A 26,517-nucleotide genomic window follows, 5' to 3' on the forward strand; every position below is an offset into this window, starting at 1 on the left:
GTTCCTATGTGAATCAGGACATAAACCTTTTTACAATTTTTCTTAATGCAAGTGTGAATATCCCTGGCAGAAATCCTTGCCATTCTTCTGTATGGACAAGATTTTACTGAGCTGCTGTCTTCTGCAGTGCTACAATATTCACCCTCACTGATGCATATGATTTATTTGTGCACATGTTACTGTATATCATATGAAGACAGACATCAGGTGAGTCCTGATTAAGGACTACTGATGCTTTTATTAACCCAGACAATCCATTAAAGCACCAAATTTTCATAAGAAGTCAGCATCCGGGAGTTCCCCTGCAGGTTGCTGTAGTAATGAAGGGCCAGATTTTCATAAAGGCACACTTACCACAGCTGTCTGAAGTAGCCAGAATGTCAGAAGTTGTCTCTGCTCAGCTCTTTCCAGGGCTCCATATCCATCTGAAGAGAAAACCTGGGAGGTACAAGGCACTTCTGGAAACCCAACTGTTTTCAGTTCCTTGGTGGAAGTTCACCTCTTTAACAGTTTGCCATTGGTTTTAACTGCTGAGCACGTTTGGAAAAATGTCAGTTAAGGTGCTTTTTTAGTATTTTGAACACTTGAAGTTCTTACTAAAATAATGGGAGCTAAATATCCCTAAAAATCCATTTATATATTTAAATTCTTAAAAAGGAAATTAAATACCATGTCTTTAAGTATTATGTGTTCTACAAGAACTATATCCTCAAATCTTATAAGGGTAGTCTCTGCCTCAAAAGATTTTTCCTCTCTTGTTGTGGTTCACCACACAGTTGCATGAACACAAGAAAGGGTGTGAGACCAAGTGGGACTCAGTTCACCGTGATGTGGAAACTGCATTGTTAATGAGTCTGTGTGTTTGTCCCACTTTGAATTCCTCTCTTTTAAGCATGGGTGAATAGAACAGTACAAGATTTTCCGGAAAAAGTTGTCCCTGCCCTCTACAGCGATACGAACACTTTCCTGTTTTGAGTGGAAATAGTTATCATGGGATTACAGCAATCTTTTTCATAGCTGCATCACACGGTGGCTCCCGGTCATGCTGTATTGACAGCATTTTCAAGCTTCCCTGAGCTTTTTTTTTCCTGAACTTTTCCAACTGGAGAGTTCCTAGCCTTTTCCAGAAACTGTTACCATTAGTTCATAAGTGCATGACCTACTACACTTCTTTTATTCTAATAGTTCAGTTCTTCATGTATGACAGTTTGATCCTTTGCTGCACTGGCAATATCCCAAATTCTCATCAAAAAGTTTGATTAATGCGTTCCTGTGCATTCCAATTATTGTGCCAAGACCATTCATGAAAATAGTTGAAGAGATCAGTCCAAAAGCTAATCCTTTCACTAGAGCACAGGAATGTTTTTGCTTCCACCTCCAACGTGGTAATCCCTATTGTGCATTTGTGACAAAGACGCATCTTTCTCTTGACCCTAGCCCTGACACAACCTCCTCACATAACTCTTGGAGTTGGCTGCAGCTTTCAGTACTTGTGGGCCTGGCTGACAACTTCTGCTCTGATTGTCACAGCATACTATTTCCATGGCCCCACCAGAAAGAAACTTGAATTGACACAGGCCCCTCAGGACAGATCAGCAGTCAGAATGACGTCGCAGCTAGGCCAGATAACTTTTCTCTCATTGATTTATGTTCGTTGGTTGTCCGGTAAAGTCACAGAATTCTCAGGTGAGAAACCATCTTAGCCAGGTCTTTGACGGTCAGACAACATCTGTTCATGGGCCTTGAAACCCCCCCAGGACAAGTGTCAGCGTCTGTGTGTGCCTCTGCGTGTGCTTGTCTAGCTCTTCTCTGCTTCTCCTCCTCCTGTAACTTGTCCTTCAGGTGACTCCTTTTATCCTAGGGATACACGCTGAAAGTTCATGTCAAATGGATGGTGCTGCCGTTGTCTCTGAAGAGCAGTGTTTTCTATCAGGTAATGTGCTATTCAGTCCTGATGGTTTGTCCCACTCCAAGTAAAACAAGGAGATTCAAGTATCTCCAGACTTCTCCTCTCTTAGCCCAAGACAAGACTTTAACTCATTCCTGTATCTGATACACCACACTGAAAGGCAGAAACACAGCAAGCATGTAAGTTTAGAAAATACCTCCACGTTCTTTACGCTGTCCAAATCTGTGCTCCATTTCCTCTCCTGCCTTGGCACTGTGGCCAAGTTTTAGATCTGTTTTATTGTATAACTACTTTATTTTTAAGCTCAGAAGTTTATACTTATTTTCCCTTTTCTCTTTTCTATTCATATGGCTGAGGAGCCCTTTGCCATTTGTTTTGAGGCAGTTGAATTTTCTGAAAGACGTTGAGTGGGAAATTTTCACAATAGCCCTACAATTCTCCGGTTGTAAGACACCGTTTTTCTTTGGCAGATCTTTTCTGAAGATGGATCTTTTTCTGCATATTAGGAGGTTCTCTTATTTTTGCTATCCTGTTTTGAGATAGGGTTAGCTGTGAAATCCTTCTCCAGACACCAGTCTGACACAAGTTTCAGACAAATTTGTGTACCTTAATTCAAAGATAGTCTAGGTTTGCTGCACGTTCAAATCCTAGAAATTCTCAGACCAGTTTGTGTCACTGTTTTCCTAAGGTCATTGAACTTTTTCCTTCATTATTTATAGTTTTAGTTTGTTTTTCCTTCTCCTAAATTTAAGGTGGATTGAATCATGAACATTCAAGCTAAGCTTACTTCTCTGAACTGTTTGTCTATCATTTCCTCAAGTACCCACGAAACCCAAAAATAAGATAGCATCTCCTTTTGCTCATTCCACAAGAGTAGCTGTGAAACAAACCTGTCAGGTACCCCTGCCAGGATCCTTTGGTCTCTAAGATTATTGGTAGAATTTGTTCTCCAACATATTTCTGGAAAGTTATGGTATCTCAACATAGTACAATGCTCAGAAATGTTTCTGTCTCTACTAGCATTACATAGACCTTTATTCATCCCAAAATGTGACTCCAACCTGTAGCCCAATTTTTATCCCATTTGAAATGATGGTGACCAGATAGTCACAGTTTTGTTTCTGTTTATCCTTGTTATCTCTCTGTTAATGTACAGGGTTACCCATGGCTTTTATCATTACATGTGTCTTCATGGAAGAGCAAGTAATTCCAGCAACTGTGTTTTGATCATAACCCCTATTCCAACCATAATTAGGTTTGGGTTATTCCTGCAATGATATGTTTGATGTCCTGCACCAGATGTTCTGGTTTCTTCATTTCAAGATATGTCCTGTCTTTTCTGTACAAAATTTTATTTCCACTTCCCATTGACCATACCTATCACTAACCAGCATCTGCCTGGCTGCTCTTCTCATCCTTATGCTCTGTCCATCTATCTTTCCTTGTCCTTTCAGCTACTGTAATACCCTTTATCAAGTGTGCTCTGTGGACTAGGACCAGGCATGGAGACCACATACATCTCCTCCAGCCCTTGCTCCTTGATTTATAATATGAAGCTTTTCTTTTCCATTGTCACAGATGGTCAATTCCTCTTTCCAGTCGCCCTTTCCTGTACAGTCTCTTAAGAAACCCATCTTGAAAAATAGGGATTTTTTGTCTCTCATAATCCCAAGAGTAGTCCATCCAGACCTGAGCCTGTGTTTGCTGGGGTCAAAAAGGGAAGTAGGTGGCAGTGTACTTGAATGAGCATAACATTATTTAAAACAAACTTCTTTGAAAGGAGTTATATTGAATTAAGCTATAATCTTCTTGTTTGTTTGTAAACGAGCTGTTTAGATCATTTTGCAAATTCATGGTGGCCGCTGATTCTGTATAAAGGATTATTCAGTTTGTCTTCGTTTTTTGGAAAAGTCCTTCGCTTAATTAGACTGATCTACAGTAATTTGAGGTACGGACAGCTAAACAAGCTGCCACGTGTGCACAACAGTTACTGTACTGCTGCAAGTTCACACCTGAATTTACCTTATAATAACAAGCTTATCCATCTTAACTCTTAGTGTAATATTGGACATTTCAATGCACAATCTGGGAGGATATCAAATAGTCTTGGACTCTTCAGAGCTATAGGAATAAAACTAGACAAATATTCATGGTAATTTTTAAATGGAATTATGTAGCAAGTTGGCGAACGGCCATTGGTGCCTCATTGAGATGTGCCCTTAATACTTTAATATAGGGTTTTAACAGATTGTATCATACATAAAATGGTAACAAGCTCATTTGGAGACAGACCTAAGAAAGCTTTAGTGTCAAATCTCCTTGCCTTGTCCTTCCTTGGAGACATAAGGTCTGTAATTCGTACTTGAAACTGCAGGACTTCTGGCAACTGTTGTTGATGGAACCTATTACATTTTAACAAAACCCCTGTATTACACATAGAAATTACAGTGGCCTTTGGGAGATTTCAGAGATCACACTCATTGCCCAGGATTCAGAACCAGCTTTGCCTAATAATTTGTAGTGATACCAGGAACTAAATTTTCCAGGCTTTAATTCTCTCTTAATAACAAAAAAACCCCAACAAAAAACAGCTTAACAGCAACCCAGTCCAAGGAAAGCTTGAACTGCCAGACTGAATACTAGTCAAACAGAAATCAGTATTTCTGCAGTGGCCAGATTATAAAGTGCTTCAGCAGCAAGCCTCAGTTCTGGCGACAGAGATGTCTTGGATTATAATAGCCAAGTACATAACGGTAGCACAACTGGCTTGTCTAGTCACAGCATGTTTATTTTTATGACAGTGAATGCAGAGTATTCATAATATTTTTCATGAGTAATGCTACATGTCATTCACAAGGAACTTAATTGTGCTGCGTAGCCATTGCACAAGCTCCATACATTTTGAGTTATGGGCCTGTCACGATGTTTACTAACTTCTCCTTTGACTTTATCAGTTCTGCATAGGAAAGGAGAAGTGAGAAGGAAGGTAACATTTCTGAAACCGTGCATCTGTTCAGTGGGTAGTTTTTATTGCCGCTTTACCTAGCCCAGAGAGCTCAATGCAGCCAGAAGGACAGCGTAACCCCCCCCCCAGAGCCAGCAGAAAAATCCTTCGTCACCCCATCCACTCATGATTTTCTAACCTAGCGAAAGGTGGGACGGACAGAAGGGATAAGTGACCAGGGGCTGCTGCCTTTTAGCTCCAGCGACAACCAGCTGGAGCCAAACGTGGCCGTGGAAAGCCTGGAGTAGGGCTAAAGCTGTGCTGCCAGGCTGCCCGGCATTGGGAAGAGCCGCCTGTAAGAAATAACCCAGCTGGGCGCCCAGGTGGCCACACGAACACAGCGCTGGTGCAGCTGGAGCTGCATGTGCTGAGTGACTTGAGGCTTGACAGCATCAAAGCCTTCAGTATGTGAAGAACTTATTTCTCTGGCTGTTTCTGATCCCAAACTTGCAAATTTCTGTGGTTTTTTCACCACCAATCTAGCTAGGAGTCTTCACTGTACGGAGGCCAAAGAGACTCTCAAGGATTTGCAGTATTCATATAAACCGGAATATTACAGATAAGTGGCTAGAAGTAAGATCAGTCCATCTCATGTCAGGTACCTGTTTCTACTCTGTTCAGTTACCCAAGTACTGAATTAAAAAAAAACACAAAACCAAACCAAAAAAACCCCTCTTATGTAGTCCAGATTATATGAGCACAAGTCACCCAGCAGACACCAGACATTGCCAGAACAACCCAAAATTCATGCCAAGAAAGCCCCGAGGAGAAAGAGGGAAACCTTTCTTCAGTCTGTGTATGTCTTGTAAGTGAAGAGCTGATTCGGGACTTTTAAGTTATTTGCTCAGAATGAGACTTTGTCTGAAAAAATGAGAAACAGGAGACAATGAAACAGAAAAGCAACATATTCAAAACTGATAAAAGGAAAAGCTTTCTCACAGGGTGTGTAATTAGACTACAGGATTCGTGGCTGCAGGAAGCTGTTGAGGTGAGAATTTAGCGCTATTCAAAGAAGGGATTAGTCTATGTATGTGGCTAATTGTAGTTTCTGTAGACAGACCTAAGAAGTGGAAGGAACAGTAAACCCAGAGCACGGCTGCCTTCTGCAACGTTCCTGGAGCTCTCCTCAGACAACTTTGATGCTGACTAGCATCAGAGACAGATTAGGAGTGGCGGGATCTGTATGGACCGGTCTGTAAGGTGGATCTTACAGGGAAATCCCAAATACACTGTCTTGTACGTGTGCAGAAGAAGGAGGGGTCAAGTCCACCCAAGTTTGTGATAAGTGAAGTACAACAAAGAAAGAAAAAAACAGTATCTGTGCTAAATTGTAAGTTTGACTTAGAAAATATTTTTGTTGTAATACTCTATGGTGACAAAGGGGTCGTATTTAGAAATAAAGCACAAAAAAGAGACCGGAGGTGGCTCTGTTAGCGTGAGCATCTTCCTTAGCCTTGGGTCACACCAGCAGTGAGCAAAGGTAGTGAAAGGCCTGGAAGCAGTCACCTGCTGCTCAGCTCCTAGGTATCCCAGAACTTCACAGGTTTGGACGCAGGTTTGGGCCCCTTCTGCTTTGCCTTCCCATTCTGCTGTCTTCCCCGCTCCCATTCCTCACGTGGTTTAAAACTGTTTCTGGTAAAGTCGCTTGCTTTGGACCCGATCTTGTAAAGTTTTGCTAGCAGACATAGCGCTCTCCTGAGTTGAATGTTTAGTCTGGTGGGCTGCAGAGCTGGGGTTGGATCCTGGACTCGCCTATGCACAGTCAGCTTCAGAGGTGCTCCGCGAGGGTGCAGCACCTAATTATAGGACCTTAAAGGCCTGACAGCTCTCTGTTTGCTGGGAGGGGGCTAGAGGGGCTTTGTTCTTCCTTCTCCCCAGTTAGTTTCTCACCTCCTGCTTCCCATGTGCTTCACATTTTTCCCCCCACAGCACTATGGCTTTTCTCCAGCGCCTCCATCCTACGTGCCAGATGCAACGAAGCCGGAACGAAGCATCAGCGCTGGTGGGAGCCGCGGGTACCTCTCCCCAGCTGCAGCCCCCACCCCAGCCTGCCCCAAGCCCCCCTCCTCGTCTGCTGCTTGGATCGAGGTTGTGCGCAGCTCTGGGCCTGGCCCCATCCCCTTTTCTCCCAAAGGGATCCATCAGTGGTTCTACTACAATACTTGGGAGGGAAGAGCTTTCTCACTGTGGGTAAGGGTGGACGATACCTGGCCCTGCGCTAGTTTGTGTGAGAGAGAGAAAAGTAGGAGCAGTGAGCTGTACAGTATCGGGAGCCACCTGACATAAACGGTGGTTTAGACAGACTACTATAAACTCAAAAGAGTAGTTTGAGTGGAAAAAAGAGTCAACGCAATGGAACATCCCAAGAATAGAACATGAGGTTTTTATATTTTATAGTCATAAGTAACTCTGTGTCACAGCTACAGGACTTTTGGGAAACCAGGACTTTTTCTTTTCTTTTCTTTTCTTTTCTTTTCTTTTCTTTTCTTTTCTTTTCTTTTCTTTTCTTTTTTTTTTCATCTTGCTTGAGTATTGCAGCCAATAGCTTTCAATTAACTTCTTTTACTGCTCCCATCAGTTGCTGGCACCTAAACAGAAGGATATTTAATTTTGCTGAAATGTGAATGGCAATTTGGTAGGAATAAAAAGTCAAAGTGAAGCAGTCTTTTCAGTCTCTGGCACATCAGCAATACTTTATTGATTCAAGGGGTCTCTGCATTCAGCTGTCAAAATGGTACAATGACTATTATGATATTTCTTACACAAACAAACACTGAGGGCAATTTGCAGGGCTTTGGAACACGCAGTGAGCAGGTAGGCTGCCATGCCCACTGGATATATGCAGGTTTCTTAAAAGCCTTGCTGTGCACCAGAGGGTGTTTGAGGTTTTTAAATGAAAGGAATGCCTTGAAATTGTCTTCTACAGATGGTATTAAAGGACTCAATCATAAGTTCACTGCAGTCAGTAGAGAGACTCCTACTGATTTCAGCATGCTCTGAATCAGCCCTGCTCCCGGTATAAAAAGCCCATTTTAAATGATGTCATCCCTTACAATGAAAATGTTAGTGGATTATATGGGGTGAGCTCAATTCAGCCTATGACTACCTTCAAATATACGACGTCTGTCGTACTGTCTTGAAACAAAAATCTCCACATGTACAGGCATGCTTCTTGGACCTGATCTATCCCTCTGAAAATAATAGTTTGAAAAATCTTCATGAGCTTTCATTAAGAGAGGATCTCATGTTAAGGGAATGTACATTTGCAACAGCCAAGAAAAGGTGGAGGGGGGGAAGACAGAGAAAGGTGCAGAAGGCAGAGAGATAAAAGGATGCTTATGAACACTGGATAGAAAAAAAGCATTACTCAGTTTCAAATATCTCTTTTAATCTATAGTAAAGTTTTAAAATAAAATACTAGTGCAGTGTTCAAGTAGCAAATTACCTTACATGGCATGAAATTATTTTATTTACAAGAATATATGTATATGATTACATTAAACATTCTATTCCTGTGTTTTTCCTAGTTCTTAGGAAAGGCAAGAGCATAACTGATATTCTGGTCAACTGAAACCAGGTGTGGGAGGGTCACGGGTAATGAGAAGGTGTTTAGATTAACTTTGCAACTACACTACTAACTGAAAGGCTGCCCTTAAAAACCCTAGAGTTTCTGAAGGAGAATTATCTTGCCTTTATGCTGAAAAGTCTTTTAATAATCTTATCTTTACCTGAGAGAAATATGATTAAATACTGAATTATGAAGTGAATCACTATCATTGAGAACTCTTTTTTTTTTTTTGCAAGACTGCAAAAGTCGATAGCATTCCTGCATATACAGTTCAGAAAGAACCTGTTTTAAGTAACCTAATTTGCACTGTATCACTCCTCAGGTTTTCTTTCATGTAGTAGAAAAATTATTAAAAATAATAGGAGTGGCCAAAATCATTCTTTTTCTTATTCCCTTGATTTCTGTGGAATTTTACCAAGAATTGAGTTCTTCTTGGAAAACTCCAAAACTTGATTAGGACAGATTGTAATTAAATTAATAATAAAAGTATAATGATACATGTAAAAAACCCCTGATACTGTTGCAAAAAAAGCCCCTTCATACCTCTTTGAATGTAAAGAGACTTCAAAATTGGGTGTAAATGAAGTTGTAGTGTAAATGAGGATCAAAATTACAGTTCATAATACCTCATGTCCCACTTGAGCTTTCCGAGCAACTTTGTGAATTGCCTGGAAACACTGGCTCAGCTGTACAAATAACAGGAAGAATCATCAGAATAAGAAGAATAACAGAGAGAATATTAAGCCAGATACTTGAGAAGAACTGAAGTTTTATTTTTAGCTTTTTAGCTGTAAAGTTTTATTTCATGAGCCACTTCCTTTGAACGGGCTTGGCACACCTTTTGCAAGTGATGGCTGCGTGCACAGCCCCCCACCTTTTGAGAGCAATGAATGAGGGAGGTAGTCAGGATCTATTTTTAGTAGCCATGCACTCAGAGACAAGAATGTGTTGGGTTTTTTTACCTTGGCAGATTCAAAACCTCTTCTTTTATCCCAAAACATGGGAAGTCAGATTAAATTGGCAACATTGATTGTGCTCTATTTTATTGTGGAAAGGTGCATCTTCTCAAAGGTAATAGAGAGTCTAGGTAAAAATGGGAAATAAACCTTTTGAAAGTTCTTCAGAAATAATAATTGGACACAGTATAAATAGGCCTGTGATCTGTGTTGCGCCCTTCTAAAATCCCAAGGGGTTTTCTTGTTGTTGAAACAGCTATTTTTTCCCCCCAGGAAACCATTAACATCTCCCCTTCCTTTAGGGAAGTGTCTTCAACATCTTCCCCTCCCATTGCTCCCAGTCCTTCATGTCACAGTGGCCACAGTCTCCATGCGGAGGGCTGGGTGTCACAGTCTACTTCAAAAGTACTAAAACCAGTGCTGGATGGTTCCCCTTACTCCAGACTGGTGCAGACTTTTTCCTGAGCATAGCAATTCAACAGTCCTTCTACTGTCTAAGTGTACCGAGATGGAGAAGTCAGCGAGACGCTGAACTGTAGATGTGGTACATGGTAGCACCAGGCACTCCTGCTTGCCTCGGAGAAATACTGGCTCTTCTCCAGGAGCTGGAGAATTTGCACTTAGCCTCCAGGAAAAGACCTGCTTGCAACCATTCTGATGTTTAATACGAAGAAGTGTTTCCACGTGTTACAGTCAGACGTAATGCTCTACAGCTCCTAGCGTCTCGGTGTTTTCTTCATTTTAAACACCCACAGCTTAGATCACCCAGGACACCTAACCTTAACTGTAGTCATGGTGAAAAGCCGCACCGCACACTCCGTTCCCAGTTGGTGCCCGCAGTGACAGCTTACAGTGCGATGTGCAGGTCAGTTTGGGCTACCTGTGTACGTGGCCATCAAGTTTTGCCGCTGTTTGCAACAAGTGGAAACCTCAGCTGCTGCAGCAGCGCTGCTAATTTTTCAGCCAAGCTTCCAGAGACTTCAGTGCTCTTTGGAATTTGGCCCCTCCTCCACAATTCGGCTGTAAATTAATTTTTCTATCCAAACCACTAGCCAAGCAGGGCATTGTTTAGGTCTTGAACTTGGTCCCTGGCATAGCTCCCTAGGCTGTGAGAAGGAGCGCTGCACATTGCTCCTCTCGAGCTTCCTCCGAACCTCAGAGCGTTTCCAGATGGATGGAGGGCTGCCACAGTGCAGCAAGGAGAGATTGCGTGTGGGAGGGGGACTCTGGAGTCCTCCCCGCCACCCCAAAAGACACAGCTGGCTTGAGCCTTGACTATTCCAGGTTTTCAAGAAAGGCAACCTTACGTGAGGCTTAATTATGGGGGTTTGTTTTGTTTGATTTATGGTTTGTTCTGTGTCAAACCAAATAGATCTGTCCTCCAAAGCTGAGCTAGCAGCTCTCTCAAACTTTCTAGTGGTCTGGGATAGCAATTGTTAACAAGAGGCTGTGATTTACTGCATGTGTTGCTGCCTTCTCTGCTTGCTGTGATAAACTCGAGGACTCTGCAACTCAAACAGGAAGGCTTAGGAAAAGTTGGGTGACCTGTGTTGAATGTGTAGATGCAGTAGGTAAATCCCAGTCTGCCTTCAGATATTCCCTGTTGTACTTGGACACATCCAGAACCCCAGGCTTCACATCTGGATCTTCTTGGGCATCCTCGGGATCCACCCTGAGTGTAGGAACACCAAGCTTTCTAAAATATAATGAGACTAATTGAATAACATATATAGAATAGTGGGCCTTAGCAGGGTTCTTGCTGAATTTTTCTGGGAGCCAGCTAAATCACATTTAATTTGTGAGTTCTCTATAAAGTAAATTTCCTGTTCTTTATTTCTTTAATGTAACAAAATGGGATAGAACCTCAGCTGCTAGAAATCGTTTCAGCTCCACTCACTTTAGCTGAGTTTGACTGGCTTACCCCAGCTGAAAACCTGGCTTGCTGGTCTCTGACTTGTACATATTTTGCTGAGTTTCCTCTTTCCTTTCCACTTCTACACTTTTTCCTTCTAGACACTTTTTCCAGCACTTTGCATCCCTCTCTCTTTTAGTTTTTTAAAACAACCTTGAGCATTTTCTTGTTTTCCCTTCCAGTCTCTCCCCACAGCTCTCTTAATTTTTTCCCTCCCTCCCATCGTTTCTGGAGGGAGCACAAAGTTTCTGTAGTGCGTAGAAAGATATCAAGAGAGAGTTTGGTGCAAAAGGAGCTGGATGAATTGTGTTGTATGTGCAGGTGACATCATTACACCAGCGAACTTGGTTTTATACTTGTATGCAGAATCTTGTAAAATCCTCAGTTTATGCTAACATTTTATGGTGTTCCTGGTTTTGGTTTTTTTTTTTTTCTTTTTTTAATAAGGGCTTTTATCCCTTGTAGTTATTCAGTACACAAGAGTTAGTTGATGATGGTGTCCACAAAAGTGTATTTTCCCTGAAGGTAGTGCAGCCAAAGAGAAATATGTTAGATAGACAAGGAGAGGAGATAGTTCTGTTCCTTATATCCACAACATTCAGAAAATGACCAGAAGGGGAAACTTGGAAATATTAGATGAAAAATTACTTACTGTGTCATTCAGGACCATTAGACAAGCTGATCTGTGGGACATGCCTTCCATGACTTTGTTCAGACACCTGTATGAACCAGCCACCCAACACTATGCTCTCCACTCTTTTGAATATACTTACCCAATATACCCCATATTCTGTGGTTTTACTTTTTGAAGTCCCCCGTGATTCAGATTCAGTAGTATGACATGGATAAGCCTAAGAAAACATGAGGCAAATGCAAAGGTAAGACAGACAGGCTCTTTTTCTCTCACTCTCTGCAAAGGCAAAGCCTTAATCTGAATCCAAAAAAATACCTAAGTATGCATGCAATTTTACTTGCTTGAGAAATCCCATTAAAATCAGTAAAATTAGTTGCATAAGTGAAGTCACACCATGCTGTTTGGCAGCAACAGACAGTGCTGCTGCGGCACCTGGCCTTTTAATATGAAAATGGAAGAATAAAATTGGCAGGAAGGGGATGGCTGAGAATATTGACCTGTTAAAAAACCCTAATATTTCACCTAATAATTCCGGGGAAGGCATTGTTGTATGTTTTCTCCCTAAAACTTTTACACAGTTGAAAGAAACAGGATGCTAAAGTCCACCAAACTTTGCTTTAATCTTTGTATTTGCTTGCAATGCTTGTCTCTTGTCCCGTTCTTAGTTTGCTAAAAACTGTGGAGCTTGGACTGGCTTTTCTCCAGTGATGCTTTTGCCCTGATGCAATAAAACCAACAAAACAAAACTATCATTTTTGCCCCCACTCTGACAGTAAATTAATTCCATGTATGATCCCTGTTAGTCAGTTGTTTCCTAGTCAGGAAAGTCCGGGCTCAAGAGAGCTGCCCTAGTCTCATGGCTTGTTCTGAGGATTGGTTTTCCCCACGCTTTAGCTTCTCATCTTGAAATGACATTACACTCATCACTTCTCAGCATCACATGCCCAACGTCTCTGAGTGCCCTTCTAAACCTTTATACAAAGCAATTCTAACATTAGCCGTACAAGGCAGACTTTTGCCTTTTTTTTTTTTTTTCCTTTTGGCCTTCCTCAAAGGCTTGAAGGGAGAAGGAAAGAGAAGAGCGATCTTGCAATGGTAGAGTTTTATTTCCTGTATTTCTGCTTCTGTTCCTTTCTGTCATATCCAGGGCTCTGCTGACCACCATATCTGGACTTAAGATATGATTTTCCCCCAGATCAGGCTGGCAGAAGTTTCTGGCTGCTGTTTTGCTCTCACTCTTAATTTTCTTGCTTCATTGTTTTTGATCTGGGGACTCTCCCCTCTTTCTACATGATATCAGCTGGACTTCTCTCAACTCTCTTCTTCTTTGAGACTGCAGAGGTCTTGGGCAGTGATGACTTTTTATCTCTCCTGTTTTCCATCTGTAGCACATAGTTTAATCCCCTGTGTACTTAAGGTGCTGTAGTCTCACTTTCGTCTTTGAGCTTAATATGCTGGTGTCCGGGTGAAACCTAATGAGCTGTGCTACAGAGGAGGTCAGAGTAGATGATCGAGTTGGCCCTCCTGGCCTCCAACTTTATGAAGCCTGCCTAACTGATATTATGTCATAAATCAGGAGAAACGAATGAAATGAGAGCCCACAGTCTCTCCTACACACACACCTGCTGACCGTAAAAACTGGGGAGAGAGGGGTTGAGTGACGAAGGGATACAGCAGCTTTCACATCGGGGTTGCCAGTTCAAATCCAGCCCTGGATGACTGGAAGTTTTTACTGACTGGAGGATTTGTAGCAGCCTTTGTGAAATGAGTTGGGTGGCCTCCCTCCATTTCCCAGTAAGCGTAAAAAACTCAACACCCTTTTAATAGCTCCCATAAACTGGCATAGGATCTCCATTTTGGAAGTTTTATTCATATCAGTGTAGAGGTACGTTGGGTGAATAGTGATTTTCCTTATGTTGTCGACTGGTTTGGGGGACAAAGATGTTTGGTTTTCAGAAGCTTCCCAGAAGCCACAAATTCTTACTGAAGCTTGCTGAGCCACACTGCCATACGGAGAACATAACAAACACACACTCCAAAGCACCTTGTCATGTTAAGTTCAAGTTCTTAATTTCTTTTGGTTTGAATATGCAAAACTTTCACCATGAAAAACAGCTTCATGGACATTTTCTCCTGAAAATATTAAAAAATAAATAATTGAAACAAACCCACAACAATTATTTTCATTTTCAGACTAACTTAAAAATTTAGAAGTCCCACAGTCGATTTCCCAGCAGGAGAAAAGTATAGCTGTGCTCATGCTTCTGTCCTGGAGCAGTCAGCTAGTCCATGCAACTTATTTAAGAGTCTGAAGTAACAGCATAAAAACAGACAGTCCCAGACAGTCCAGTCAACATTTATGGGACGTACATAGTCACCAAGACAATTCAACCATCCCATGCCTTGTCTCTGGCTTTTTCCTGGGGCCCGAGAGCCCCTAACTTTTCACATACATGGCAAGACATCACAGGGTCCACGGGAATGCTGGCAGGCCTCCAGCCTATTCCCTGGATATTTCCAAGCATCCCTAAGAACAAAGGCTGGCAGAATAAACTGTTCTGGAGGGGATGACCTGTTTTGACTGTCCTCTTTCCTAAGGACTCTTCAGAAGAACTGGGAACACTGAGCACATCTCTAGAAGCAGTCAGACGTGTGCAAATATCTTGGTACTTCTGGTAACATGGGTGAAGGAGTTTCTGAAGGGGCCCTGACCTACAGTTAAAAGAAGATCGGAGGCCAAAGTGCTTAGCCAGTCAGGTTGGACCACACATCTAGTGAACAGGTCATTTTTAGGGATACAAATAATGCTGGAATTAAATTTTCAGCATGCAGCCGCTGCTATCCTCATCTCTTAGTTCAGGAGCTCATCCTCCAATGTTCTGCCTGAGCTGAAATCTCCAACGGGGATTTCTGTATGGTGATGTTTTCTCAGAGCAGCTTCAAGTATATTTGAGTAGCCGTCCCCTATCCATGGTAACAGATCATTACCATTTGGCATTTCAGATTTGGAAAAAGCCACTTCTTAATTTGCTAAAGCTTGTGTTACCTTGGATAGGAAGAATGGTCTAAACAGCCCTGTAAGTTCATGAACAAAGGTAGCTCCATGAAATATCTGCCCTTAAGTTTCTGCATTACAGTCACTTACTGTGGCTAATAGTAGGTATATGTTATTTTACATATTCGGAGTACAGTACAGAAAATAATTCACAAAGATGCAACTCAGTGATTCCCTAGGTATTTTCTGTATCTATCAGTAATAGACTGGGCCATTAAATGAATTAATTCTTCTTGCGAATCACTCTGTGTGAATCACAGAGCTAACACAAAAACTGAATGCAACACCGCCGCAAACTATGGCCAAGCGCATCCTCAGCAGCCGTTTAATTCTTCAGGCACAGAAGTGGTTTCATCCATACATCGCACAGCTCTGTGAAATGCCCTCTGCCACAGAAAGACTTTGGGGGGCATTTGAGTAAAAGCAGATAACTTGGGTTCCGGCAAACCTCTCTTTCCCCCACCCCCAACGGCTCCGTCTTTGAACTTGCGTCATTTCATAGGCACTCACAGGCGGCACGTGCGTCGCTTGCACAATGGGTAGTTGAGCCCTGGCACGCTGCAGCTGTGCAGATTTGGTCCACAGGTGTTCAGTTTTATGTCGGCTCGCCGGCCAGCTGCAGCCAAATCTGACTATTGTCTCCGAGCAGGGCTGGCGGGGGTCAGGAGAGAAGCGTATCGCTGGCAGTTGTTGCCCCGAGAAGGGGAAAGAGTAATTCTGCCATTAATCCTTCCCAACCGGCTCGCCCCTCGAAGGAGCCCAACCCCTGACCGTGCAGCGGTGTCGGAACAAGAGAGGCTCTGCGACCCGCGGCGCTTCTGCGCCCGTCTCGGGCGGTAGGTGATGACTTTATGGGCACAGGTGCCATTGTGGTGCCGAGCGTTTCCCCACAGAACACCTGCTGCAGGACCCCGACGGCTCCGTGATATATATGCAAACATGAATCTCATTGACCAAGAGTTGAACTCTAGTAAAAATCACTTTATGGCCTTCTTTGTGACCATTGCAATGAATCCAAATTTCTTCTGGCTTTTTTTTTTTGCTCGGGCAAATAAGTCCCAAACAGCAAAACAAACACTTTTCTCTCCTCCTGAAACCCAGCTCTCAGCTCACGCAGTGTGAAAAAAACACACTAAGGAATATCACGAAGCGGGTGACCGCCTGTCTTCCCTGTAAGTTTAACAGGCCTGTATTTGAGAAGAGCATATTGTGGTAATAGGCACTGGAGACATGCATTGGAAAGAGCTCATAAAGTCTGAACATAAAGTTGAGACAGGGAAAAACAGTTTAAAAATTATTATTTCTAGTACACCTGAATTTCTACTTTCATCCCTAATACTTACCACAAGCCTCATTTAAGCCAGGAAATATATCTTAAACAGATTTTCTTTTTTTTTTTTTCTTTTTTTCTTAAGAGAACAAATCATAAGGAAAAAAGATTTTGTAAACTAGTTTTTCAAAACAACTTGACTGATTTGCAAACCCTAGTCACCTATTACTTCACCCCTCTAATTAAAACCAAATGAACTTTGCCAGCTTTTCTTCCTGTAAGAATTAAAGCGTTAACGAAATTAGGAGAAATGTTAAACACTGTTACCAGTAAGATGGCTTTGTTGTTATACACGTCTTTCCCCATCAAAACATGTTTTATAAAGGCACCAAAGTTCCTGCAGTTTTTTGATGGGTGTTTGGACTCCACGCAATACTGCTTATCTGTGAGTTATATTTCTTACTTGCAGTGCATACTCTGCCGTGGAAAGCACACCGTTCTTGCTGCATCCATGAATAAACAGGCAGGCACACACTTGTAAAGCCACTATGACACGTTAATGCACAAACAACCCTCGGGCTTGCACCTCCCATTTCCAAAACGAGAAATACTTGCTTATTTTTATTGTTCACTTGCAAATGATTCCTTAGAATTCAGAGTACTTTACTTCTACTTAGTCTTTTCTCTCAATTCTTTCTGGACTTAAAAATTTGCACTTTGTAAGACAGTGTGGTCCACTCCCCTGTCAGAGTAGAGATGCTTTATTTCTTATGTTCATTTTATGAGAGGAGAGTTTGTGAGCATTTTCAGTGAGAACTGGCTGCTTGTGAAAAGTTAACAGCCTGAAAACTGAATTCATCTCCTTAATTACAGAACTGGTCAAACAGATGCAGTGTCAGCAAAGATAACAAGTGTCTGTACAAGTGTCTGACCCAGGAGGGTTTCTTATGGAAGACAATTTTGCAGGGACTGGTCACAAAGGCATTTATTTTATGAACTCACTCTCTCTCCTCAAGCACCCTAGCACTTCCCTGTATACACAGGATACGCCCTCCAAGGATGCTTTCTTAAATGCTTTATAGGAAACTCCTCTTAAAAATTCATTTCTTAAGGGTTTTTTTTATGGCAGCATGGGAGCTTAGTGTTTTATATGGGCAGTGCCATTACCTTGCTGCTTGTAAAGCACAGTGAAGAGAAAACAAGTCGGTGAAGGCACAGGTACTGTGGAGGGAATTGCACCTCTGTAAGCCTCTCTGCTGAAATTTCCCCCCGTTCTGTGCTGGAGAAGGATGAGGCTATGTGCACCCGTACCGAAACCCGCAGGCTGGGGTTGCAGCCGGAGCAGAGGAGTGAATTCGTTACGTACCCGTCCCTGCCTCGCAGAGCCAGAGGACTGCAGGGCCGGCAGGGACGAGGCAGGAGCGGGTAAAGGATTTTTCAGCAAAAGATGCCATGCTTGACAAAACACTGACTTGCCACAAACTTGATCTTTTGTTGGAATTTGTCAGTGGCAGCAACTTTAGTGGGGAAGATTTCACCAAGTCCAGGGAAGGATTTCTGCTCAAGAGTGCAAGATCTGCCCCGGCAGAGATAGCGTGGGCATCTCCGGGTTGCCTCCTGCCCCAGTATGAGCCTTGTGCCAGGGGAAGGAGAAACTGGTACAGCGTCTCCCCGAGGTGTGGGAGACTCACATTGAAGTTCTTACTTTAAGAAAGGTGATTTCATTTACAAAGATGGGAACTTTCAGGATCTTGGTTACTATCATTGACCAAAAAAATTATTAAGAGGTCTTAACAATGAAGCTAATTCATGAGTGTAACTGATTCAGCGAGGGAGTTTTGCATGAAGAGAGTATGCGTTTTGTCAGCTCTGAAAAGTCCAGCTCTTCAGAGCTCAGCCATATTTATCAACTCTTCACATCCTTTAATTTGTAATTTCCAGGAACTGTAAAGGAGGCTCAACACCAGTGCAAAAATCAGGCTATGGCTTTGGACAATGAATTCATGTAATCTGTACATAAGGTAGTATATGTGTGTAGTAATATACATGTGTATAATGCTTTAAACAACACAGGAGCCAGTAAAGTGCGTGCAGTTATGTCCAAGGTGTAATTCAGAGATGTGATTGCAGCATCTGAGCTAACTTTAAGCTGAATTTGTGACCTTGTCCGAGACCTGGTGCCTCTTCCTCCAGCACACCTTTGCAGTTAATGCTCCCCGAACTTCGTGCCACAGCGGTGAGTGGGGCAGCTTTAGGATAGCCTGAATGTGTCTGTACCTGTGGTCCTGTCTGTGACCGCAATGGGACCGTACCAACAGGGCATTTCCTGCTCTGAGGAGCTCACAGCCTGTTACAAAGGTGGGGAATACTGCCAAGACCCAAAATGCAAGGTCAGAAAAGAGAAAAAAAATAATTTGGGTATGGTGTGACAGTCTCTTCCCTGTGCTGCTGCTGAATGTGATCCTGGACAAATGTCTCTTCCGACACTTTCCTCACCTTCCCCGTCGGTGCAGTGACAGTGAAAGCGCCTTCCCTCAGAGCAACCACGACCTTTCATTTTTAGGGTATCAAAAGACCATCCCAGAACTATCTGGACATAAGTAATTGTTCCAACAGGTTCATTATTTGTGCCACAGGGTGATCCAGGAGAACAGTATCTCGGGGAGAATGAGGAGAATTTGGCTGGAATGAAGATTGCCAGTGCTCTCCCAAGCAGATCCCGACCCAGGGAGAGTTGCTGAAACCTCTCTCTGGTGTTTTGGCCTTTCCTTAGCTCTGGTTTGGATTCGTTTCCTCAAAGCGTTTCTGAATTAGGTAATACCTTCTGCAGCTCCATGTTTTTTCTATGCTATCATCTTAATTAGTGTGCTGGGTTGCCAGTTTGCCATGTAGCAACTAATTGTAATAAGCTGATCAGGGACCGGTTAGAATTGCCTCTTACTGATCTGGGTGCCATATCCAGAGTCCAGCAGCTCCCCTGGGTGACCTGTCCGCGCGGCTTTGCACCCTGAGTATAGCATAACACAACACAACAGAGAAGTGCGCGGGAAGCTCTATCATCCTACATCATCCCAGGGTTTTAAATAGTTCTAGTTATCAGGAAATCATGTCAGTGTGTGTATTAGATGCCTAGCCTATTTTGGCATCTTTTTGAAAAACAAAACTGCCAAAATACCTTTAAGAATTTGGCCTTGGGTAAAGGCCAACATGAAGTCAGCTGGCAGAGTCAGAAGCTGTACCCGGGCCTCCTGAGTCCCAGGGTGATGGCTTAGCCATGAGACTGCTCTTCTACATAAGGTCTGTTGGCACCATATGGCTCCTGAGTTTGACAGATAGTAAATCCAACCACAAACAGAGTTTTGGAGAAATTAAAACTGTTCGTGAATCCACTTAAATTTAGGAATCTGTCCCAGCAAAAGTAATGAGGGAAGGGTTTTGAAAATAGCAAGAAAAAGCAATTCAACATTTTTAAAAATGGAAATGTGTTGCTTATGGAAAGCTGAAATGTTGTGCTTCATCAATCCTGAAATGAAACTTTCCTTTACTCCAAGATGACCTTTAAAAAAATCAAGCCATATTTCATTAAAAACAAGGGAAGGAGGGCTTTAAAGGGATAAACATCCCAAAGCACATTTCAAGTCAACCCAAAAGAAAATTTTAAAGTTCCTCTATTTCATTATAAAATTCATAAAATCGCAATATCTTGCAGATTGCACTCCCCACCTCGGGTCGCTCCCTGTGATATATCTATGGATTTTGCCGGGATACTTTTCAAGACCGTTCTCCCCTCTCTTGCACCACTTCCCTGACAAATCCAGTCCTTTGCTCACCGCCCTGCCAGCTCCCCTGTGCTGACATTCAGTTTGTTTGGTTATGTATTTAAAAGCAGAGCAAGCTGCCAGTTTGCTGCAGCTCTCTGAGCTGGAGTTCTTTGAAGAGACCCACAGACAGAGTCTGACTGAATCAAGTCCCCAGGGATGCTGCAAGTCAGCAGACTTAGCCGTTAAGCTGCCGAGAGGTTCAAGTGAGGCTGCCCGTGGAAAAAAAATTTAAAAAAAAAAAAAAAAAAAAAAAGAAAGTCAGATCAGAACTGAAGCTGGGTAAAGTCAGACTGGAAACACTTCAGACAATTCCTGGAAAGTAAACAAAGAAAAAAGAAGAAAAGAGAAAAAAGATATAGGGAGAGTCTCACTGTTGGAAGCTACACACGGGGCACTCGGCCATGGTCCTGATGAATGCGTGCAGATCATACTGTAGGCTGATTACCTGGCGTAAATGATACCGAACTTTTCAGGTGTTTCCCACTGAGAGACAGACACTGGGGGCCAGCAGTGCTCAGCTGTTGGATAAAGCACAATTTTCTGAGGGCAGGGGAGTGTTGGGATGCAAAGCTGCTGCAAAGTTTTAGCTGTTTAGATCTCTGAGAGGAGCTCTCTCCACAGGCATGGGGAATGACTGCTCTCTGCTCAGTGAGGACATGAAACAGCAGAGGAGCAGCTCAAGCAGCCCAACTGTTGTGGTGGTTGTGCACCCATGCAGCTTCGTCCATGAGATTTTGTGCAGAGCCTGCACACCCTGGTAAATGGAAGAGCTATTGCTACATGCAGATGCTACACATCTGCTACGTGTGCTCATGGCTTTAAAGGGTTCTTGGACCAGGTTATTCCTCATAATGCTGCTATTATAATTTTAAATGTCACCAAACACTGGCTTGGAAGCAAAAAGTATCCCTCAAGAACCATTCATAAAAATCCATGTGTATGGATCATGAAAGTAATATTTCAGCTGCAAGCTGAAATTTCCCAGATAACTGGGTCCCTGAAAATAATACTTCTTTCCACAGCATCCTATTATAAAAATTAAGACTGCAGTTCCACAGAAACTGCTCTTTAGCCTTATCTCTGCTTAACTGCCTCCATCAGGATAGGAGCTACAGCAATATGTGGTAGCAATCACTATATCCTTTCTGGGTCATTGCTTGTCTGTGCAAATGTGGCCTATCCAGAGAGAGAAATTAAAAAAAAAAAAAAAAACCACATATTTTTTGCTTTTGATTCAGGAGCTTCTCTGTGGCAGGAGCGAGTCCAGCCTTAGCTCCTGTGAAACCTTCGTATCTAGCACTTACAAATCTGCGACTGTTGGTGGGCAGTCTGCAAAAAGAGATGAAGGTAGTCTGCGTGTAGGGAAGTTGGTCCCCCGTGGCTGTGGCAGGGAAGGTGCTCCAGAAGTCCCAAGGAGGACTGTCAGTGATAGGATGGAGGCTCAGAGGGGAAACAGTGCAGGGAATGAATAGTCAGGACGGTGTGTATACTGGTGCCCTGTTTATGATGCTAGTAAATAGCTCTGTCTTGTCATAAACTGATCTTTCAATGCTATGTGGCTTCCTTCCCAGATAATGTGAGGAGTTTCAGGAAAAAGCAGACCCAGCACTGAAACCAACAGCAAGGTGCTTAGCTAATAGTGAAGCTGGTTGAGTTATCATTGTTACATCTATGTGGTCATGAAGTAAAACTTTTGATATCACAGAGATAGAATCAGAGAATCACAGAATGGTTTGGGTCAGAAGGGACCTTTAAAGATCGTCTAGTCCAGCCCCCTGCCATGGGCAGGGACACCTTCCACCAGACCAGGTTGCTCAAAGCCCCATCCAGCCTGGCCTTGAACACTTTCCAGGATGGGGCATCCACAACCTCTATGGGCAACCTGTTCCAGTGCCTCACCACCCTCACAGTAAAAAAAAAAAATTCTTCCTCATGTCCAGTCTAAATCTACCCTCTTTCAGTTTTAAACCATTGTCCCTTGTCCTGTCACTACAGGCCCTGGTAAAAAGTCTTTCTGCATCTTTCTCATAAGCCCCCTTTATATACTGAAAGGCCACAATGAGGTCTCCCTGGAGCCTTCTCTTCTCCAGGCAGAACAACCCCAACTCTCCTAGCCTTCCTTCACAGGAGAGGTGTTGCAGCCCTCTGACCATTTTCGTGGCCTCCTCTGGACCCACTCTAACAGGTCCATGTCTGTCTTGTGCTGGAGACCCCAGAGTTTCATGCTGTACTCCAGGCAGGGTCTCACCAGAGCAGAGTAGAGGGGCAGAATCACCTCCCTCGACCTGCTGGCCATGCTTCTTTTTATGCAGCCCAGGATTTCTGGGCTGCAAGCACACATTGCTTGCTCATATCCAATTTTACATACACCAGTATTCTCAAGTCCTTCTCTACAGGGCTGCTTTCAATCAATTCATCACCCAGTCTGTACTGATATTGGGGATTGCCTCAAGCAAGGTGCAGGACCTTGCACTTGGCCTTCATATTTTGTCATCAGCAGCTGGTCTTTATACTTGGCCTGATACCTGGTCATCAGCAGTGGAGAAGGTAGGATGTCCAGCATGGGTCTGCTTCCCTTGTCTGTGGAGAGTGACAGAGGTCCTCCTCTGGAGCAGCACCTACCACATGTCATTCAACACTAGACTAAAATATTCCTATGTGTTGTCAGCTTGTGAGTGGCACTGGAGAGCTTTTGTCATGACATTTCATTCAGCTGCGGTATATTTGGAGCATACTGAGTTGTAAGGGTCAATGCTTCAGTAAAAGAATACCCAGAATGCAGTTTGCAAAATATGTGATGCAGCACTATAATACAAGAACACAGAATCACAGAATGGCTGAGGTTGGAAGGGACCTCTGGAAGTCGTCTGGTCCATCTCCCTGCTCAAGCAGGACCACCTGGAGATGGTTGCCCAGGACCATGTCCAGATGGCTTTTGAATATTTCCAAGAAAGGAGACTCCAGCACCTCTCTGGGCCAGTGCTTGGTCACCCTCACAGTAAAAAAGTGTTTCCTGATGTCAGATGGACTGTCCTGTGTTTCAGGTTGTGCCCATTGCTTCTGGTCCTGTCACTGGGCACCTCTGAAAAGAGCCTGGTTCCATCCTCTTTACACCCCTCCTTTGGGTGTTTATATACGTTAATAAGATCCCCACTGAGCCTTCTCTTCTCAAGGCTAAAGAGTCCCAGCTCTCTCAGCCTTTTCTCATAGGGGAGATGCACTAGTCCCTTAATCACTTTAGTGGCCCTTTGCCGGACTGTTTCTAGCATGTTCATGTCTTTCTTGCACTGGGGAGTCCAGAGCTGGACACAGTACTCCTCGTGTGGCTCACCAGGGCTGAATAAAGGGAAAGGATCACCTCCTTCAACCTGCTGGCAGCTCTCCTCCTAATGCAGCCCAGGATACCATTGACCCTCTTAGCTGCTAAAGGCACACTGTTGGGCTAACGTTCATCTTGTTGTCCACCAGGACCCCCAGGTCCTTTTCTGCAAAGCTGCATTCCAGCTGTGCAGCCCCCAGCACCTACAGGTCCATGGAGTTGTTCCTCCCTAGGTGAAGGACGTTGCACTTCTTGTTGAACTGCACAAGGTTCCTGCCAGCCCATTTCTCTGGCCTGTCAAGGTCCCTTTGGCTGGCAGCACAACCTTCTGGTGTATGAGCAGTTCTTCCCAGTTTGGTGTCCTCTGCAGACTTGCTGAGGGTCAGCTGAAATGGCTTCCTTAAAGCAACTACTTTCCCGCCCAGCGATGTAAGGGTCAGGGCCCAGCACCAGGTGCTCAGACCCGGGTAGGCTCATGCATAGCTTATTGATTCACAAATGCAGGTGGGTTAAACTCAGAGGGGCTTCAGCTGCCTGAACAGCAGTTGATGTGTGGATCAGACACTCCTACCACAGCTGGTGACAGACTTAAAGAGAAGAGTAGAAGCTTATCTATCTACGCTTAACCTGTTAGATATAAGTCTAAACTCTCACACAGTTGACATTTTTCTTATGTCCCCCCATGGACAGGTGTAATTCTATCCATGTGCAGCTCTGTACAATAGCTCGCCATCCCAATCAGTGTCTTCTGTCAGGCTGGTGGTTGGCCGCTACAACAATTCAGTCACTGGCTGGATCTAGTGTATGGTTTGTATAGATGTGTATACATACAAATGCATTAGACAGGGACAACGGCCCTGCGGCATTGCAGCTGGAGTGCCTGACACCTGGTGGGACCCCAGACTCAGGAGTCCCAGGAGACAACGGGCTTTCTCCTTCCAGCTGCAGCACCTCCTTCTTGATGGCACAGCACCTGCTACCTCCCCTGTTACACAGCCCTATGTGGCACCCGCATCGCCTGCCTCGTGATTTTGCATCTTGCACAAGATTTGAGAGCCTGACCACTCATTCGGTTCACTTCTCCTTGGGCATTTGGAGTACCCATAGCTGAGGCAGAGGCACAAAACCCCCAGGTGGCAGAAACTCTGCCATGCTGCACTCCTTGCCAAGCTGTCAGACTACAGCCCTTGCTGTTGTAGATATTGGCAGCGATCCCTACGCTAGTGCTTGCCAGAGGCTTGTGAACTGCTGTCAAAGAATGAGGATGCCCCTCCAGATCAACAGATTTATGATCTGGGAAGTCAAGTCAGATGAAACTTGTGCATTTCTCTGCCACAGCTGCACTGCCTCCTTTCCCTCCCAGCAGGTTTGCAACTGCAGCCCAAACACAGTATCATCCTTCTTTCCTCTCTCCTTTGGCAGACATTTCCATGTGGTGCTCTTGAGGGGTGCAGTTAAGTGTGGAGCAACTTTGTTCTTGGGGATTGCGGTTTTCGAGTGCAAAGTGGAGAATGTCCCCATGGAAATTTATCTTGGAGCTCGGTTACTTTGGAGAATCTGCTCCCAAATATCTTCTGATTCAAAAGGTATAAAGAACGTGTACAGGTTTTGGAAACAAGGCTTTAGGGGCTTTTTATGGTACTATTAACTTCCAGCTTTCAGTATCATCAACTACAGAATGGAAAAGATACTTTCAGTGCTATAAATTAAAACCTAGAAAAACCTTACGTTTCTTGAAAAAGTAAGGATGTCTGCCAAAAGGGCTTTCTCTCTTGAGAACACTGAAGGTCTTAAAGTACATCTGTATGTTATCCTCACGGGGTCTGAAAAGGGAAAGTAATCATGGAACATAAATACCTTTGCTTTGTCATATCATGTCAAACTCTGAGAGATCTTTGGACCATTTACATGTTTAAGAATAGAGGCTGGCAACTTAAAGACCAGTATGTCTTCCAGCCTGGAGACAAGCTAGGTTTTCTATGACTGCAGCATGAAGACCCTTCTTGGCTGAAGCGCCAGTAGCAAGTGCTGTAAAATAGGACATCCTACTTTAAGACTGCTAGAAACCCTAGCAAAACAGGGTAGACTAAGGTAAGAGTACTCTGCATTTGAAAGCCAGTTTGGCATTTTGTCTGAAATCCGCTCTTCCAGAAACAAATAAATTCCAGATTGTGCAGGGAATGTTTTCTATGCTTTCTTAACTGAGGAAGAGGCATTTCTGCCTGTGATAGGGAGAGTTACTTCCATACACCAGCATTCCCTGCTGGCTAGAAAGAAAACAGCAAGGGCAATGGCCAGCCAAAGGATTTTCCAACAGACAGCTTAAATCCTGTCTGCAAGGCAGGTATCAAGAATGACTGCATATAAAAACAATCTCACTGCATATAAGGGAAGTTAAAAACTTATTCTCTTGGTGTCATGATTTATTTATCCACCCCAGGTTCAAGATGTGCTTAAGGCCCAGCGGCAGTTTTGGAAGCAGAACTTGAGTGTCCAAAGCTCCCGAGAGGTTTTGCTGGGATTTGTACCACTTGCCAAACTCACATCTAGATTTTGGCTTTGCTCCTTCCTCACCACTCTTCCGAATTTTCAAATACAGAATATGGATTTCAGCACATTCCTTTCTAGACTTTCTGATTTCCCCCCTGTATCAGAGTTAAAATGGGTGTAGCTCCATCAACTTTTAGCTAATATTGTCGGTATCAGAGAATGGGCTCCTGGTTCTGGATTCATGTTCTTGTTTTTAAGCAAGATGCATAAGAACACTGAAATGTGTACAAGTCAGAATATATACTCACTTACTGTGATAGACATAGGCTAGTATTTAGCATTTAAAGAAGAAGCATGTGTACTAAACAGAAATTTTCAGGTTTCATGTATGACCTCAAGGAGCCCAAGCGGAGCATCTGCCCTTTCCCATTCATTTCATCCCTTGGACTTCTCACCTGAATAAGGTTTTAAGGATGCAGTCTATCCAGCGCAATGTGCCCATATGCTTTAACACTTGGCCTTCAGATCGAAAAGGGGGGAGTGTCCTGTCCTAATTTTGAAATTATACTGTCTAATGTC

General features: G+C 43.4%; 1 protein-coding gene across 12 annotated transcripts in view; it reads left to right on the plus strand.

Moving 5' to 3' along the window:
- LOC142042141 (potassium voltage-gated channel subfamily KQT member 1-like) overlaps nucleotides 1-26,517 on the plus strand; it is a 515,171-nt gene that overhangs the window by 395,314 nt on the left and 93,340 nt on the right. The gene's annotated exons all lie outside the window — the stretch shown is intronic.

The sequence above is a fragment of the Buteo buteo genome, chromosome 19 (genome assembly GCF_964188355.1).
Source record: "Buteo buteo chromosome 19, bButBut1.hap1.1, whole genome shotgun sequence".
Lineage (NCBI taxonomy): Eukaryota > Metazoa > Chordata > Aves > Accipitriformes > Accipitridae > Buteo > Buteo buteo.